The sequence below is a fragment of the Sminthopsis crassicaudata genome, chromosome X, assembly GCF_048593235.1.
Source record: "Sminthopsis crassicaudata isolate SCR6 chromosome X, ASM4859323v1, whole genome shotgun sequence".
Taxonomy (NCBI): Eukaryota; Metazoa; Chordata; class Mammalia; order Dasyuromorphia; family Dasyuridae; genus Sminthopsis; species Sminthopsis crassicaudata.
This window is the reverse complement of record NC_133623.1, coordinates 27,961,443-27,979,627: the sequence shown is the minus strand read 5'-3', so window position 1 is coordinate 27,979,627 and position 18,185 is coordinate 27,961,443. Positions and strand designations below refer to the sequence as shown.

The following is an 18,185-nucleotide window of genomic DNA, read 5'->3' as shown; positions in this document are numbered from 1 at the left end:
GATATTCTTTTGAGTTTTGAATCTGATTGCCTGATCATTAAGTCAGTAACCCACCACTTGAAAGAAATACCAAAAGCTACTCAGAAAAATGTGACCCTGAACTATTATAGGTCAAGGTCTGTATCTAGACAAGAGTTGGGAGGACAACCTTGGCTTCTGATCAAGATGGGATCCTTCTGACTCAGTTCCTAAGTTGTGTCTCCTTAAATAAAAACCCTAAAAATAAAAAATAAAAAATTATTCCTGGGTGGCTATAAGGTACAATTGTTCTAATTGGATATCAAACCAAGCTAAGGATACTTTAGCTTGTTATGTGTATGCTCCTAGGCTGAGGCCTAAAGAACCAGTTCTTATAGTATTATAACCATAGCCCTGTATTTTCCTTCTATAGCAAATTTCTATAAATACAGTAAATGGTCAGTAGAAGCCATGAACACAATTAAATTATTTACCTTGTTGTTTTCAATCTGAAAATATATAGTCATTATATCCTAAATAACTTGAAGAATAACTATTTGGCCTAGTCATCTATTTATGAAAAGTCCTTAAAGGCTTACAAAATAATGTAAGAATAATTAACATGATTATCTGTAAGACCTAACTTTATTTCCTAGATTTTTCATTCTAGATTGTGGTCAGTTAGAACTGCATTGATCAGCTTCAAGAAGCTGAATGCTTCAATCGCTTCCAGTTTACTACCCTCCTCCATAAAAACATGGGACCCTGCAGGTGACTCAGCTTTATGCCCACTTTCAGCAGAAAATAGTTTCAGAAGATGAGATCATCACCCCTGCCCCCAGAAAACTTTGGGGCCCATCAGTTTGGGGAAGAACTGGAACTGGTTGATGAATGGACCCCAAATTATCCAATGTCTGGATGGGTCTCCTGTTACAATGTATTTGGAACTTAAAATGGTACAAATTTTCATATCTCAGATATGGGATTCCATGATGTTTCAGGGCCCTCAGAAATATATTATACAAGCATGTTTAAAGTATCCACAGATGCTTCTAACTACAGATACTATTTTAAGAAATGGCATTGGAATTCAAATCATGAATGTGTCAGGAAAATATATTGTAAAATGTTAAAACTGTATTTTATCCCAATGTCTTACTTCTAATTCTCTACTTATAGTTGTAATTATTGAACACCCATCCAATGTGATAGTGCCTGCTAAAATTAATCACCATTGGTACAGCTCAAAAGGTGAACAGGCTTGAGATAATATAAAAAAAAAATAATCAGAAAACAGAAGTAGGAAAAGGAGATTTGTTGGATTACCCAATTATTGGAGTTCCAGCAGCTATAGCTATTATTATTTCACTTGCCATTTCAGTGACAATGCTAACAGAAACTATTCAGACTGCCCAATTTGCAAATGAATTAGTACAACATGTATCACAAATTTTCTTTAAAAAATTAATATACATAACGAATTAAAGCAAGGACTAAAGTGGATGGAACAATCATTAATATGGTTAGTGGATCAAGTATACAATTTGGAATCTCAATTACAACTTATATTTATAGTTTCATTCATGTAGAAGTAACTTCATAGGGATGGGATAATGAAAATACCACCAAGATATGATTTCAAATAAGGAAAAGAATAAATGAAGCAATACATAATTGCACATACAAAGTTCCATTTATTACTTGGCAACAATAATCCAATAAATTGTTCACGACCCCCAACTTCCAAGGGGAGACTCCATTAAGTAGCTTTATAATTCAGACTTATAAAGTCATGCAGAGTACCTTTCTAGCAGACATACCACCCTGACGTGGATTTTTTTTTTAAGGGCTATAAACATTTGTGACAGGAAAAAGACAAACCCCACTAAGTAATCCAAGCCTCCACAGCTCCCAAACAGTCCTTTAAGGCTGAACTAACTTCTACCTGAAGTTAATTCTGAAGGGCTGTAAAAAATTCTGTAAGAGCAATGAAGAACTTATAATCTGCAGCCCACTTCAATAAAAGTGTCCAGTGACTCAGAGAAGTGACCATCAAGCCTCTGGAGAAGGATAGCTTTGGAAAACTGAGAAGTGTCCATGCTGGGTGTTTTCTGAATCAGAAATAGTGCAAGCAGATCTGTAAAGAAAGGATTGAAATATTAAGACACTATAGTTTTCTTCTTTTTAAGCAATAAACCTCTCTTTAAGGGATGCTATACTCTTTTTAAAGCCCAAACTGATCTCAAAATTTTACCTTTTCTTTCACCTATAAAGTTTGAAGCTAACAGTGAGATGATGATACCTCCTTTTCCCCACTGCCCAACCCTGTGTGGGTCTGTCTTGACCACATTCATTTCAAGCTTATTTTATTCCCCTTCCTCCTCCCCTTCAGCACTAGCACAAGGCCTGGGAACCCCCAACTCCACCTGACCCCCAGACCCCAAAAAGAGCAGTTTGCAGAGTTCTCTAGCTATGGTGCTGCATTTTGATATATATCCAGGAAAAACCATAATATTGAATGAAAAAAAAAAATTCAACAAATTCAGATTTTCAGGATTTCATCTCAACCAAACCCAAACTCAATAGAAAATTTAACATATAAAAGCAAACAACAGAGATTAATGTCAAGGAACTCAACGAGAACAAATTGTTTCTGTTTTTCCCATGGAAAGGTAAGCGATATATCTAAGATGGACATCAGTAATGGGGTAGTTCATAAGACTGGAGCAGAGTTCCACATGATCTGCCTTTAAAAAGCAAAACTGTCTAAGAAAAGGCAAATCTAGTGGTGACGCTCCAAAATTAGGTGAAGAGAAAGAACCAATACAGGAGCATGAGAAGTAGGGTGGTTAGTAGTTCTGAAAACCTATTCACAATGAGAAGGGGTTAAATAGGAAACAATATATACATGCATATATATATGGGGTGTGTGTATGTGTGTGTAAGGCAGGAAGTGTATAGCATCCTCCAAAATATATAAATAAACAAGGGGACAGAATAGGTTAAGGTGCGGTACAGAAGGGTGTTTATATTAATGGGAATGGGATAAAGTGCAAATTCATGGGAAGAGGTTAAAGAGGGGGAGAAATGATGGGAAAAGAAGATAAAGAAGGGATCCAGGAAACGAGGGGCTTAAGAAATAGCAAGGCAAAGCTAAGGAGTATAACTAAAGTAGAAGAGTTAGCAGGGACGGGAAATAACACACACACACACACATACATATATATAAACACTATACTAAGGACTAGGAATAGAATTTCTTAGAAAGAAAACAAGTAGGGTCAATAAACATTGCTCTTAAGACAAAATGAAACATAAAGATTCAATTAAAAGAAAAATCTATGTCAGCCATACTAATCATACATATTTTTACATATGCATAAATGCCTATGTATATGTGGGAATTAATATATATATTTCTTCATATTCACACATCACCCTCCCATATATGTATGTATGTGTATACATGTCTATGTTTGTGTACATATATCTGTGTTTACCTGAAGTAGGCTTGGGGGGGGGGGGGATAAAAGGAGCAAAAAAATAAAGTAAAAAATGCACAGCAGAGACCAAAACAGTAACCTACAAGGAGGCAGAAATGGACAGTCATGAATATAATCTCTTCTATTATAGATACTTTCTGAAATGGAAATTTATTATTTTGAATCCTTCCTCATTTTTTGCTGGGCACATAATGTTTGATTTTCTATTTCACTTTTTCTTATTTTCTATTTAGTTTTAATTAAATATTTTTTAAATGTGGAAAAAAAAAAAAAACCAGAAATACTTAATACATTGGAATAGGCCATACAAAAGTCCCCCATAAGGTTACTGGGTATCATGAAGCTTTTTAAACTTATCAAAAAGTGTGTTACTGTGTTGAGGCAGAAAAGTAGCAATCTCAGTAGTCCAAATGGTACTTAAACTCAAAGCCTGGGTCTGAACCACCTCATATCCTGATTGATCAAAGTTATTTGTGGTAATCATCTTCAAGACCCTATTTTATTCTATACAATCCAAGTACGTAGCATGGCACACAGTAGGTGCTGCTGTGGGCTCCAAGAAAACAAATAAGACTTCATGTGTGCTGATTCAAAGTACAAGAGATAGGTAAAGGCAAATGTGAGATAGATAGGAAGACTTCTCAACTAATGGGAGGAGAAAAAAGAGGAAGAAAGACACTGAGAGAGGCTATTTGTACAGGCACAAGAAGACCTACCTTAACAATGATCCTTGGAAGCAAGCACTAGATCCTGGAGGCTGATGGGAGTTAGAGGAAGCCCACAAATGCACAATAAGAAATTTGTGTAACATCAAGCTTCAGGAAGTTCTTTTGTGGACTTGGCAAGAGGAAGCCAAAAAATCGTTCAGGTCCCTCAACTTTCAAGGCGAGACCCCATTAAGTAGCTTTATAATTCTGAATTATAAAGCCACCCAGAGCACCTTTGTAACAGACACCTACCACTCTGATGTGGATTTTTCAAGGGTCGTAAAAAATTCTGTAAGAGCAATGAAGAGTTTAAGAACTAGTCTATTTATCTCCTGCAGCCCACTTCAATAAAAGTGTCCAGTGATTCAGAGAAGTGACCTTCAAGCCTCTGGAGAAGGATAGCTCTGGAAAACTGAGAAGTGTCCATGCTGGGTGTAACTTGAACAAGTTACTGTCTAGTTTTCTCAATCAGAAATACTGCAGGTAGATCTGTAAAGAAAGGATTGAAATATTAAAACACTATAGTTTTCTTCTTTTTAAGCAATAAACCTATCTTTAAGGGAAGCGATATTCTTTTTAAAGTCCAAACTTATCTCAAAACTTTACCTTTTCTTTCACCCATAAAGTTTGAAGCTAAAAGTGAGGTGATGATACCTCCTTTTCCCCACTGCCCAACCCTGTGTGGATCTGTCTTGACCACATTCATTTCAAACTTATTTTATTCCCCTTCCTCCTCCCCTTCAGCACCAGCACAAGGCCTGGGAACCCCCAACTTCACCTGACCCCCAGACCCCAAAAGGAGCTTGACATTCAGCAATTTTGCAGAGTTCTCTAGCTATGGTGCTACACTTTGATATATATCCAGGAAAATATATCCAGAAAAAAACATAATATTGAATGAAAAAAAAAAATTCAACAAATTCAGATTTTCAGGATTTCATCTCAACCAAACCCAAACTCAATAGAAAATTTAACATATAAAAGCAAACAACAGAGATTAATGTCAAGGAACTCAACAAGAACAAATTGTTTCTGTTTTTCCCATGAAAAGGTAAGCGACGTGTCTAAGATGGACATCAGTAATGGGGTAGTTCATAAGACTGGAGCAGAGCTGCATATGATCTGCCTTTCAAAAGCAAAACTGTCTAAGAAAAAGTAAAGATAGTGATTATGCTCCACAAATTAGGTGAAGAGAAAGAACCAACACAGGGGCATGAGAAGTAGAGTGGTTAACAGAGTGTGTGTGTGTGTGTGTGTGTGTGTGTGTGTGTGTGTGTGTGTGTAACCAAGGAAGTGTATAGCATCCTCTAAAATTTATAAATAAAAAAGGGGGACAGAATAGGTTATGGTGTGGTACAGAAGGGTGTTTATATAATGGGAATGGGACAAAATGCAAATTAACTGGAAGAGGATAAAGAGGGAGAGAAATGATGGGAAGAGAAGATAAAGGAGGGATCCGTGGCAAAGAGGGGCTTAAGAAATAGCAAGGCAAAGCTAAGGAGTATAACTACAGTAGAAGAGTTAAAAGGGACAGGAAATAACACACACACACAAACACACATATACATATATACAGACACACACACACACACATATATAAATAAACAATATACTAAGGACCAGGAATAGAATTTCTTAGAAAGAAAACAAGTAGGGCCAATACACATTGCTCTTAAGACAAAATGAAACATAAAGATTCAATTAAAAGAAAAATCTATGTCAGCCATACTAATCATACATATTTTTACATATGTATACATGCCTATGTATATGTCTAAGTATATACATATAAGTAAATATGTTTACATAGCTAGATGTATATGTGGGAATGAATATATATATTTCTTCATATTCACACATCACCCTCCCACATATGTACACATGTGTATACATGTCTATGTTTGTGTACATATACCTGTGTTTATCTGACACAGGCTTGGGAGGGGGAGGGATGAAAGGATCAAAAAATAAAGTAAAAAACGCACAGCAGAGACCAAAATAGTAACCTACAAGGTGGGAGAGATGGACAGTCATGAATAGAATCTCTTATACTTTCTGAAATGGAAATTTATTATTTTGAATTCTTCCTCATTTTTTGCTGGGCACATAACAATGTTGGATTTTCTGTTTCAGTGTCTTTCTATTTCATTTTTTCTTATTTTCTATTTAGTTTTAATTAAATATTTTTTACATTTAAAAAAAAAAAAAAAAAAAAAAACAAATACTTAACACATTGGAATAGGCCATACAAAAGTCCCCCATAAGGTTACTGGGTATCATGAAGCTTTTTAAACTTATCAAGAAGTGTGTTACTGTGTTGAGGCAGAAAAGTAGCAATCTCAGTAGTCCAAATGGGACTTAAACTCAAAGCCTGGGTCTGAACCACCTCATATCCTGATTGATCAAACTTATTTGCGGCAATTATCTTCAAGACCCTATTTGATTCTATATAATCCAAGTACCTAGCATGGCACACAGTAGGTGCTGCTGTGGGCTCCAAGAAAACAAATAAGACTTCATGTGTGCTGATTCAAAGTACAAGAGATAGGTAAAGGCAAATGTGAGATAGATAGGAAGACTTCTCAACTAATGGGAGGAGAAAAAAGAGGAAGAAAGACACTGAGAGAGGCTATTTGTACAGGCACAAGAAGACCTACCTTAACAATGATCCTTGGAAGCAAGCACTAGATCCTGGAGGCTGATGGGAGTTAGAGGAAGCCCACAAATGCACAATAAGAAATTTGTGTAACATCAAGCTTCAGGAAGTTCTTTTGTGGACTTGGCAAGAGGAAGCCAAAAAATCGTTCAGGTCCCTCAACTTTCAAGGTGAGACCCCATTAAGTAGCTTTATAATTCTGAATTATAAAGCCACCCAGAGCACCTTTGTAACAGACACCTACCACTCTGATGTGGATTTTTCAAGGGTCGTAAAAAATTCTGTAAGAGCAATGAAGAGTTTAAGAACTAGTCTATTTATCTCCTGCAGCCCACTTCAATAAAAGTGTCCAGTGATTCAGAGAAGTGACCTTCAAGCCTCTGGAGAAGGATAGCTCTGGAAAACTGAGAAGTGTCCATGCTGGGTATAACTTGAACAAGTTACTGTCTAGTTTTCTCAATCAGAAATACTGCAGGTAGATCTGTAAAGAAAGGATTGAAATGTTAAGACACTATAGTTTTCTTCTTTTTAAGCAATAAACCTATCTTTAAGGGAAGCGATATTCTTTTTAAAGTCCAAACTTATCTCAAAACTTTACCTTTTCTTTCACCCATAAAGTTTGAAGCTAAAAGTGAGGTGATGATACCTCCTTTTCCCCACTGCCCAACCCTGTGTGGATCTGTCTTGACCACATTCATTTCAAACTTATTTTATTCCCCTTCCTCCTCCCCTTCAGCACCAGCACAAGGCCTGGGAACCCCCAACTCCACCTGACCCCCAGGCCCCAAAAGGAGCTTGACATTCAGCAATTTTGCAGAGTTCTCTAGCTATGGTGCTGCATTTTGATATATATCCAGGAAAAACCATAATATTGAATGAAAAAAAAAAAATTCAACAAATTCAGATTTTCAGGATTTCATCTCAACCAAACCCAAACTCAATAGAAAATTTAACATATAAAAGCAAACACCAGAGATTAATGTCAAGGAACTCAACGAGAACAAATTGTTTCTATTTTTCCCATGGAAAGGTAAGCGATATATCTAAGATGGACATCAGTAATGAGGTAGTTCATAAGACTGGAGCAGAGCTGCATATGATCTGCCTTTAAAAAGCAAAACTGTCTAAGAAAAGGTAAATCTAGTGATTATACTCCAAAAATTAGGTGAAGAGAAAGAAACAACACGGGGACATGTGAAGTAGGGTGGTTAGTAGTTCTGAAAACCTACTCACAATGAGAAGGGGTTAAATAGGAAACTATATATACATGCATATATATACACCATGAAGTGTGTATCATACATTCATGCATTCATGAATATATGGGTGTGTGTGTGTGTGTGTGTGTGTGTGTGTGTGTGTGTAAGCCAGGAAGTCTATAGCATCCTCCAAAATATATAAACAAACAAGAGGGACAGACTAGGTTAAAGCAAGGCAAAGCTAAGGAGTATAACTAAAGTAGGAGAGTTAGCAAGGACAGGAAATAACACACACACACACATATATATATATATATATCACACACACACACACACACACACATATATATATATATATATAAATAAACAATATACTAAGGACCAGGAATAGAATTTCTTAGAAAGAAAACAAGTAGGGCCAATAAACATTGCTCTTAAGACAAAATGAAACATAAAGATTCAATTAAAAGAAAAATCTAGTCAGCCATACTAATCATACATATTTTTACATATGTATAAATGCCTATGTATATGTCTAAGTATATACATATTTATTCATATTCACACATCACCCTTCCATATATGTATGCATGTGTATGCATATCTATATTTGTGTACATAGACCTGTGTTTGTCTAAAGCAGGCTGGGGGGGGAGGGGGCAGAGGGGATGAAAGGAGAAAAAAAAAAAGTAAAAAATGCACAACAGAGACCAAAACAGTAACCTACAAGGAGGCAGAGATGGACAGTCATGAATATAATCTCTTCTATTATAGATACTTTCTGAAATGGAAATTTATTATTTTGAATCCTTCCTCATTTTTTGCTGGGCACATAACCATGTTTGATTTTCTGTTTCAGTTTTTTCCTATTTCACTTTTTCTTATTTTCTATTTAGTTTTAATTAAATATTTTTTACTTGTAAAAAAAATAAATAAATAACCAGAAATACTTTGGAATAGGCCACATGAAAGTCTCCCTTAAGGTTACTGGGTAGCATGAAGCTTTTTAAACTTATCAAAAAGTGTGCTACTGTGTTGAGGCAGAAAAGTAGCAATCTCAGTAGTCCAAATGGGACTTAAACTCAAAGCCTGGGTCTGAACCACCTCATATCCTGATTGATCAAAGTTATTTGTGGTAATCATCTTCAAGACCCTTTGATTCTATATAATCCAAGTACCTAGCATGGCACACAGTAGGTGCTGCTGTGGGCTCCAGGAAAGCAAATAAGACCTCATGTGTGCTGATTCAAAGTACAAGAGATAGGCAAAGGCAAATGGGAGATAGATAGGAAGACTTCTCAACTAATGGGAGGAGAAAAAAGAGGAAGAAAGACACTGAGAGAGGCTATTTGTACAGACACAAGAAGACCTACCTTAACAATGATCCTTGGAAGCAAGCACTAGATCCTGGAGGCTAATGGGAGTTAGAGGAAGCCCACAAATGCACAATAAGAAATTTGTGTAACATCAAGCTTCAGGAAGTTCTTTTGTGGACTTGGCAAGAGGAAGCCAAAAAATCGTTCAGGTCCCTCAACTCTCAAAGCAAGACCTCATTAAGTAGCTTTATAATTCAGAATTATAAAGCCACCCAGAGTACCTTTGTGACAGACACCTACCACTCTGATGTGGATTTTTAAGGGCCATAAACATTTGTGAGAGGAAAAAGAGAAAATCCACCAACTAACCCAAGCCTTCACAGCTTGCAAATAGTCCCTTCAGGCTGAACTAACTACTACCTGAAGGTAGTTCTCAAGGGCCGTAAAACATTCTGTAAGAACAATGAGGAATTTAAGAAATAGTCTATTTATCTCCTGAAGCCCACTTCAATAAAAGTGTCTAGTGACTCAGAGAAGTGACCTTCAAGCCTCTGGAGAAGGATAGCTCTGGAAAACTGAGAAGTGTCCATGCTGGGTGTTTTCTGAATCAGAAATAATGCAAGCAGATCTGTAAAGAAAGGATTGAAATGTTAAGACACTATAGTTTTCTTCTTTTTAAGCAATAAACCTCTCTTTAAGGGATGCTATACTCTTTTTAAAGCCCAAACTTATCTCAAAACTTTACCTTTTCTTTCACCCATAAAGTTTGAAGCTAAAAGTGAGGTGATGATACCTCCTTTTCCCCACTGCCCAACCCTGTGTGGGTCTGTCTTGACCACATTCATTTCAAGCTTATTTTATTCCCCTTCCTCCTCCCCTTCAGCACTAGCACAAGGCCTGGGAACCCCCAACTCCACCTGACCCCCAGACCCCAAAAGGAGCTTGACATTCAGCACTTTTGCAGAGTTCTCTAGCTATGGTGCTGCACTTTGAGGTATGAACTGAAGCGTGAAGCATCCTTTTTAAAGGACTATGTGATGAAGAAGCCAAGCTGTTGTGTACATCTGGCTAATTTTACCAAATCAATGTCAATTAAATGGTTCCTTAGATGCCTGAAGACACCCAAGGCAGTTCCTAGTAAAGTCAGAAGCTGTCAACTTGACAATCTACTTGTGTTTGGAAACCTCCTGGTTAACTAGCCAACAAAAGAGATGGGCCTGTAGATCACAGTACTGAGGTAAGGTTAGCAGCAGCTATGGCAAAGGGGAACTCAACAGGATCAGACACAATCTGTTATTCAAGGTAAAATGTTTTTCAATGACTGTTAAGGGGCAACTATGATCATATTATAATATGAGATTATATAGGGAAAGCACTTGGTACACCTTAAAGCTAACCTTATATGTTAGCTATTATTATTACACTTATTTCATCCCTTGCATCTTATACTCCTCTGTAGCTGTATCCATTAGGCCTTTCCCATTTGTAAAAAGCATGGACCTTTACCCCCCAGATGACATAGGACAAGTGGGCCGCCAACTGAGCTACAACACACCAAGGGACTGGGACTTGCCATCTATCAAATGGGGACCAAGTACTCTAATCCACTCCCCCCCACCTTTAGCCTGGCTTTCCCATTTGAGGGTCCCACTGGCCATTCCTCAGCTCAAACCTCACTTCTAGCACCATAGACCTAAAAAAGGTCAGAAAGATGCTGACTGTGTCAGATATACCTAGTAGGATTTTCCTTGACCCAAGCTCACCACTTGATCAGAGCTGTTTATAAGCTAAGACACTCACCACAAAAAGGCAAAGTTCAATGGGTAGAAACTTTTAGTCTCAAGAATTCCTCAGTACCTGAAATATAAAACAACAAAAAAAGGATATAAGAAAATTGTCTTGGAGTGATAAAACTAAAGGGGAAAGTAGGAAAAAAAAAATCCACTGATCAACTCAGATCCTACAAGGAAAACACATAAGAATGGAACTAATTTAAAAAATCCTAGCTCAAACCTGTATGTGCCAAAATGTTTGTAGCAGCTCTTTTTGTAGTGGCTAGAAACTGGAAGATGAATAGATGTCCATCAATTAGAGAATGGTTAGGTAAATTATGGTATATGAATGTTATGGAATATTACTGCTCTGTAAGAAATGACCAACAGGAGAAATACAGAGAGGCTTGCAGAGACTTACATCAACTGATGCTAAGTGAAATGAGCAGAACCAGAAGATCATTATACACTTCAACAATGATACTGTACTGTACGAGGATGTATTCTGATGGAAGTAGATATCTTCAACATAGAGAAGAGCTAATCCAATTCCAATTGATCAATGATGGACAGAAACAGCTACACCCAGAGAAGGAACACTGGGAAATGAGTGTAAACTGTTTGCACTATTGTCTTTCTACCCAGGTTATTTATATCTTCGGAATCCAATTCTTACCGTGCAACAAGAAATTTGATTTTACACACATATATTGTATCTAGGATATACTGTAACACATTTAACATGTATGGGATTACCTGTCATCTAGGGGAGGGGGAAGAGGAAGGGAGGGGAAAATTTGGAAAAGTGAATATAAGGGATATTCATATTCACACATCACCCTTCCATATATGTATGCATGTGTATGCATGTCTACGTTTGTGTACATATACCTGTGCTTGTCTGAAGCAAGCTTTTGTGGGAGAGGGGGCAGAGGGGATGAAAGGAGAAAAAAAATAAAGTAAAAAATACACAACAAAGACCAAAACAGTAACCTACAAGGAGGCAGAGATGGACAGTCATGAATATAATCTCTTCTATTACAGATACTTTCTGAAATGGAAATTTATTATTTTGAATCCTTCCTCATTTTTTGCTGGGCACATAACAACGTTTGATTTTCTGTTTCAGTGTTTTTCTATTTCATTTTTTATTATTTTCTATTTAGTTTTAATTAAATATTTTTTAATTGTTAAAAAAAAAAAAAATACTTAACACATTGGAATAGGCCATACGAAAGTCTCCTTTAAGGTTACTGGGCAGCATGAAGTTTTTTAAACTTAAACTTATCAAGAAGTGTGTTATTGTGTTGAGGCAGAAAAGTAGCAATCTCAGTAGTCCAAATGGGACTTAAACTCAAAGCCTGTGTCTGAACCACTTCATATCCTGATTGATCAAACTTATTTGTGGCAATTATCTTCAAGACCCTTTGATTCTATATAATCCAAGTACCTAGCATGGCACACAGTAGGTGCTGCTGTGGGCTCCAGGAAAGCAAATAAGACCTCATGTGTACTGATTCAAAGTACAAGAGATAGGCAAAGGCAAATGGGAGATAGTTAGGAAGACTTCTCAACCAATGGGAGGAGAAAAAAGAGGAAGAAAGACACTGAGAGAGGCTATTTGTACAGGCACAAGAAGACCTACCTTAACAATGATCCTTGGAAGCAAGCACTAGATCCTGGAGGCTGATGGGAGTTAGAGGAAGCCCACAAATGCACAATAAGAAATTTGTGTAACATCAAGTTTCAGGGAGTTCTTTTGTGGACTTGGCAAGAGGAAGCCAAAAAATTGTTCAGGTCCCTCAACTTTCAAGGCCAGACCCCATTAAGTAGCTTTATAATTCAGAATTATAAAGCCACCCAGAGAACCTTTGTAACAGACACCTACCACTCTGATGTGGATTTTTTTTAAAGGCCATAAATATTTGTGAGAGGAAAAAGAGAAAATCCACCAACTAACCCAAGCCTTCACAGCTTGCAAATAGTCCCTTCAGGCTGAACTAACTACTACCTGAAGGTAGTTCTCAAGGGCCGTAAAACATTCTGTAAGAACAATGAAGAATTTAGGAAATAGTCTATTTATCTCCTGCAGCCCACTTAAATAAATGTGTCCAGTGATTCAGAGAAGTGACCTTCAAGCCTCTGGAGAAGAATAGCTCTGGAAAACTGAGAAGTGTCCATGCTGGGTGTAACTTGAACAAGTTACTGTCTAGTTTTCTCAATCAGAAATAGTGCAGGTAGATCTGTAAAGAAAGGATTGAAATGTTAAGACACTATAGTTTTCTTCTTTTTAAGCAATAACCTCTCTTTAAGGGATGCTATACTCTTTTTAATGCCCAAACTGATCTCAAAACTTTGCCTTTTCTTTCACCTATAAAGTTTGAAGCTAGAAGTGAGATGATGATACCTCCTTTTCCCCACTGCCCAACCCTGTGTGGGTCTGCTTGACCACATTCATTTCAAGCTTATTTTATTCCCCTTCCTCCTCCCCTTCAACACTAGCACAAGGCCTGGGAACCCCCAACTCCACCTGACCCCCAGACCCCAAAAGGAGCTTGACATTCAGCACTTTTGCAGAGTTCTCTAGCTATGGTGCTGCACTTTGAGGTATGAACTGAAGCGTGAAGCATCCTTTTTAAAAGACTATGTGATGAAGAAGCCCAGCTGTTGTGTACATCTGGCTAATTTTACAAAATCGATGTTGACTAAATGGCTCCTTAGATGCCTGAAGACACCCAAGGCAGTTCCTAAAAAAGTCAGAGGCTGTCAACTTGACAATCTACTTATGTTTGGAAACTTCCTGGTTAACTAGCCAACAAAGAAATGGGCCTGTAGATCACAATACTGTGGCAAGGTTATCAACAGCTAGGGCAAAGGGGAACTCAACAGGTTCAGACACAATCTGTTCTTCAGAGTAAAATGCAAAGAGTCAGACTGCTTGCCTTCTCAATGAGGAGGGAGGGAAATGGAAGGGAGACAACTTGCAATTCAAAAAGTTTTTCAATGAATGTTAAGGGGCACCTGTGCTCATATTATACGATTACATAATATTAATGTACTCATATTATGAGATTATATAAGTAAAGCACTTGGTACACTACATGAATAAAACCAGGTAAAACAATGCACACAATGACTATATAACATAAACACAAAACACAAAGAAAATAAACAATGTATAATGACCAGATTTGGCTATGGAAAAGAGATTTTAAAACGGATCTTCTATTTTTTACAGAGCACTCTGGACATGGAATACTGTATACGCTATCATACATGATAGTGTTCCTTGATTAGGACATGATAACACACTTACAAGTTATGAGACCTTGAGCACTTAACCTCTGCTTCAGTTTCTTTGTCTATAAAATGGGAATGATAATAGTATCTACCCCCAAGCCTATTTTGAAAAACAAAGGAGATAATATTTGTAAAGTGCTTATGTGCTAGCTCATAAGTGCTGAACATAAGTTAGCTTTCTGTTCTGCTAAACTGTTTTCATTCTTTGTTCTACTGAAATCTTTATAAATAATAACAGAGAAAAACAACTTTGGAAGACTATGTAGTGAGAAATCATGATTCCAGAGGACCATTTAGCCCCATGTCTGACACACAGTAGGTGGCATATAAGTGCTACCTCAGAATCAGAGATGGAAAATGATAACCACTCTCTTTCTGCCACACAGATAATTTTCTGACCTGGCCAATATAGAAAATTGCTGGGATTAAGACTGCGTGTTTGTTTTTTGGTTTTGCTTTTTTAAAAAAACTGTCTTAAATTTATTCTAAATTTCTATGGATATCTACAATTATTTTTCTTTTTATTTTTTATTAATTTTTATAATTATAACATTTTCTTTGACAGTACATATGCATAGGTAAAAAAAATTTTTTTTGCAACATTATCCCTTGTACTACCTTCTGTTCCGAGTTTTTCCCCTCCTTCCCTCCACTCCCTACCCTAGATGGCAGGCATTTCCATACATATTAAATATCTTATAGTATATCCTAGGTACACTATATATGTGCAGAACCGAATTTTGTTGTTGTTGTTACAAAGGAAGGATTGTATTCACAAGGTAAAAATAATCTGGCAAGAGAAACAAAACAAAAAAAAAAACAATGCTCACAGTTTACACTCATTTCCCAGTGTTCCTTTTCTGGGTGTAGCTGATTCTGTCCATCATTGATCAATTGAAATTGGATTAGCTCTTCTCTATGTCAAAGATATCCACTTCCACCAGAATACATCCTCATACAGTATCATTGTTGAAGTGCATAATGATTTCCTAGTTCTGCTCGTTTCACTCAGCATCAGTTGATGTAAGTCTCTCCAAGCCTCTCTGTATTTCTCCTGTTGGTCATTTCTTACAGAACAATAATATTCCATAACCTTCATATACCATAATTTACCCAACCATTCTCCAATGGATGGGCATCCATTCATTTTCTAGTTTCTAGCCACTACGAAAAGGGCTGCCACAAACATTTTGGCACATACAGGTCCCTTTCCCTTCTTTAGTATTTCCTTGGGATATAAGCCCAGTAGTAGTACAGTTGGGTCAAAGGGTATGCACATTTTGATAACTTTTTGGGCATAATTCCAGATTGCTCTCCAGAATTACAATTATTTTTCTTAACAATATTTTATATTTCTGAATATATGTAAAGAGAGTTTTCAACATTAATTTTTCTAAGACTTTTGTGTTCCAAATTTTTCTCCCTCACTCCCTTACCTTTCCTCTTCCCCATGGCAACATGTAGCCTAACATAAGTTAAATAGGTGCAATTCTTTTAAACACATTTCTCTATCTGTTATGCAAGTAAAATCAGGTCAAGGGGGGGGGGATATAGGAAAGAAAAAATGAACAAAAGATGAAAATATTGTGCTTCATTTTACATTCACTCTCCATAGTTTTCTGTCTAGATGTGGATGGCATTTTCTATCCCAAGCATACTGGAATTGCCTTGAACCACCACAGACAATACATATGTGTTACAAGGATTTTTCAAATTCTGAAATTGGGGACAGTAGTGAAAATGGGACAGAGAGAAAAATACTTGCTAAAAATAGAGCTAATGTACAAACCAGAAACACTAGAAAAAGGGAGAGAGCTGAGTATGAAGATAAAAATGGTTCCAAAAATTTTGAAGGAATTGAAGAAGAATCTCTACAGATGAGATTATTCAAGTGAAATGAATGAAAAGTCACAAAAACATAAATTCTTCCAATTGACATTACAAGAAATAGACAGCTTAAATAAATCTATTTACAATAATGAAATATGGCAAATAATTTATGAATGGTATATCTGGGCTTATTGGGTTCAAAGGTGAATTTTTCCTAATTTTTACAAGAAACAATTCTATTACATAAATTGTCTTAAAATATAGAAAATGGTGTTATAATATCCAATTTATTTTAATCAGATAAATAGTTTGGATTTTAAAACAAAAGATAACATTGAAAAAAAAAAAACAAAAGATAGGCCCAAGCTCACTAACAAATAAAATATAAAAATACATCAAAAAATATTCACCATAATCAGTAAGGATTATTCCACAAATTGGAGATGGTTCAATATTAGAAAAAATGGACAATATAGAGCACAGTATTTCAATAAGAAAACTTTTAAATTATGAAATCCTAACAGGAAATATTTGATAAAATATAGCATGCATTTATGATTTCTAAAAAATTCTTCAAAAGAAAAAGAGAAATGTTTTTCTTAACATGATAAATACCATCTACATTATAGGCAAAAGAGAGACATTCCCATGAAAAACTGGAACAAAGAAATGGTGAAAGGTGGACTAATGAAAATGTAAACAATAAACTCATATATTGCTAGTGCAATTTTTGAGGAGAAAACCTGCTGTGACCCTATAACCTCACAACTATAAAAGTTTCCCAAAAGAAGTAATGAAAAAGAAAAAAATATTCATAAAACAACAATTATATAGCACACCTTGATAAAAATTGAACATGCAATTTTTTAAAATCTCACAAATTTATTCCTATAGAGAAGGATCCAGCCATCTCCACCATCTATCAACTAACACACACAGGGCAGGCAAGCTAGCATTAAAGACACAGGGAGCAGCCAGCATATGACAGGCAAATCAAAATACCAACCACCCTGCTGAAGACAGTCCAGGACCCAAGATCAGTGGGTACAACCATGGTTGCCCAATGCCTTCAGTCACCCATCCTGGAAAGCAGCTCCTGTGGTCCACTATTCATGCTAATGCTACAATCAATGAAAACCCAGCAAGCAAACTTCTTGCCACCCAAATCCTTGGCACTGTTGAACAGAAATTGGTAAGATTGTATCAGTGGAGGGAGAACTAGAGACCATTATTGATCACAAAATAGAAAATTTTGATTACACCAAATTAAAAAGTTTCTGCACAAACAAAACTAATGCAAACAAGATTAGAAGGGAAGTAACAAATTGGTAAAACATTTTTACAGTTAAAGGTTCTGATAAAGGCCTCATCTCCAAAATATACAGAGAACTAACTTTAATTTATAAGAAATCAAGCCATTCTCCAATTGATAAATGGTCAAAGGATATGAACAGACAATTTTCAGATGATGAAATTAAAACTATTTCCATTCATATGAAAGAGTGTTCCAAATCACTATTGATCAGAGAAATGCAAATTAAGACAACTCTGAGATACCACTACACACCTGTCAGATTGACTAAGATGACAGGAACAAATAATGATGAATGTTGGAGGGGATGTGGGAACACTGGGACACTGATGCATTGTTGGTGGAGTTGTGAAAGAATCCAACCATTCTGGAGAGCAATCTGGAATTATGCCCAAAAAGTTATCAAAATGTGCATACCCTTTGATCCAGCAGTGCTACTACTGGGCTTATATCCCAAGGAAATACTAAAGAAGGGAAAGAGACCTGTATGTGCCAAAATGTTTGTGGCAGCCCTTTTCATAGTGGCTAGAAGCTGGAAAATGAATGGATGTCCATCAATTAGAGAATGGTTGGGTAAATTGTGGTATATGAAGGTTATGGAATATTATTGTTCTGTAGGAAATGACCAACAG

The 18,185-nt window shown here is 36.5% G+C and overlaps 1 protein-coding gene across 1 annotated transcript in view; it reads right to left on the bottom strand.

The window, feature by feature from the left end:
• Positions 1–1,709: 1,709 nt before the first annotated feature.
• Positions 1,710–18,185, bottom strand: part of LOC141548590 (U1 small nuclear ribonucleoprotein C) — a 34,482-nt gene continuing 18,006 nt past the window's right edge. The window contains exons 5-10 of the transcript XR_012484006.1: positions 12,757–13,354; positions 11,140–11,196; positions 9,397–9,967; positions 6,826–7,305; positions 4,178–4,657; positions 1,710–2,095 (exon numbers count right to left, since the gene is read on the bottom strand). The gene's annotated coding sequence lies outside the window, so the exon portion shown is untranslated. The remainder of the gene's footprint in view (positions 2,096–4,177; positions 4,658–6,825; positions 7,306–9,396; positions 9,968–11,139; positions 11,197–12,756; positions 13,355–18,185) is intronic.